Below are 928 nucleotides of genomic sequence, written 5' to 3'. Positions count from 1 at the left end.
CAGAGCGTGGTAGATCGCGGAGCGTCGCAGAGTTCTGTCCTGGATCTGAGGAAGGCTCCAGAGCTCCCTGGAACACAGCAGCTGGAGAAACTGCTTCCAGGTCAAAGGTTATCTTCTAGTTTGTGCCTGCTTGACCCTGAGGTCAGGGTCAGAGGGAGAAACACCCAGGTCCAAACAGGAAGTGGAGCTCTGCTCACTTCCTGGACGAGCCTAGCTACGCAGACAGGTCAGAGACACAGAGGGACACAGTTTACCCCTGAAGTGAAAATATGTTAACAAAAGAAATATGAAAAATACGTTCCTCTTTGTGATAAAATGCACCAAAGTGACAGGGATGACCTTAGGCGTGACGCAACTTAAGGCAACATTCTCTTTCAGAAGCCACAGTTTATAAGATTGCATTTCCAATGACTCCAAGCGTGAGAAACCGCTTCTGTTTCCTGTCCATGAATTAGTCCTCTCCTTAACGTTCATCTGAGAGTGACATCATAGCATATAGCTATATAAATATATACAACTATAGATAACTACATAACTATGTGTGTCTGCTCCATAAGTAAGTGATCAGGGGGCAGGTTGCTGAGTGTGGATGTGACACATTAAGAGCAGGACACACCCAGTGACGTCCTGGATGCATCTCCTGTCTATGCCTGAGCTAAGCCCTTCCCATGTCACCTTGTGGGCGGGGCTTGGACAGGAAAGGCGGGGCTTGGACAGGAAGGGGCAAGCTTAGGGCAGAAAGCTAGGGGCTATGGCAGAAAGGGAAGGGCTAGGACATGAAGGGGCGGGGCCGTGACAGGAAGGGAAGGACTAGGAAGTGTGGGCCAGGGCAGGGATTGGCAGGGCTAGGAGAGGAAGGGGCGGGGCTAGGAGAGGAAGGGGCGCGGCTAGGATAGGAAGGAGCGGGGCTAGGGGAGGAAGGGCTCAT

Source organism: Osmerus mordax, chromosome 6 (assembly GCF_038355195.1).
Source record: "Osmerus mordax isolate fOsmMor3 chromosome 6, fOsmMor3.pri, whole genome shotgun sequence".
Taxonomy (NCBI): domain Eukaryota; kingdom Metazoa; phylum Chordata; class Actinopteri; order Osmeriformes; family Osmeridae; genus Osmerus; species Osmerus mordax.
This window is presented reverse-complemented; position numbering follows the sequence as displayed.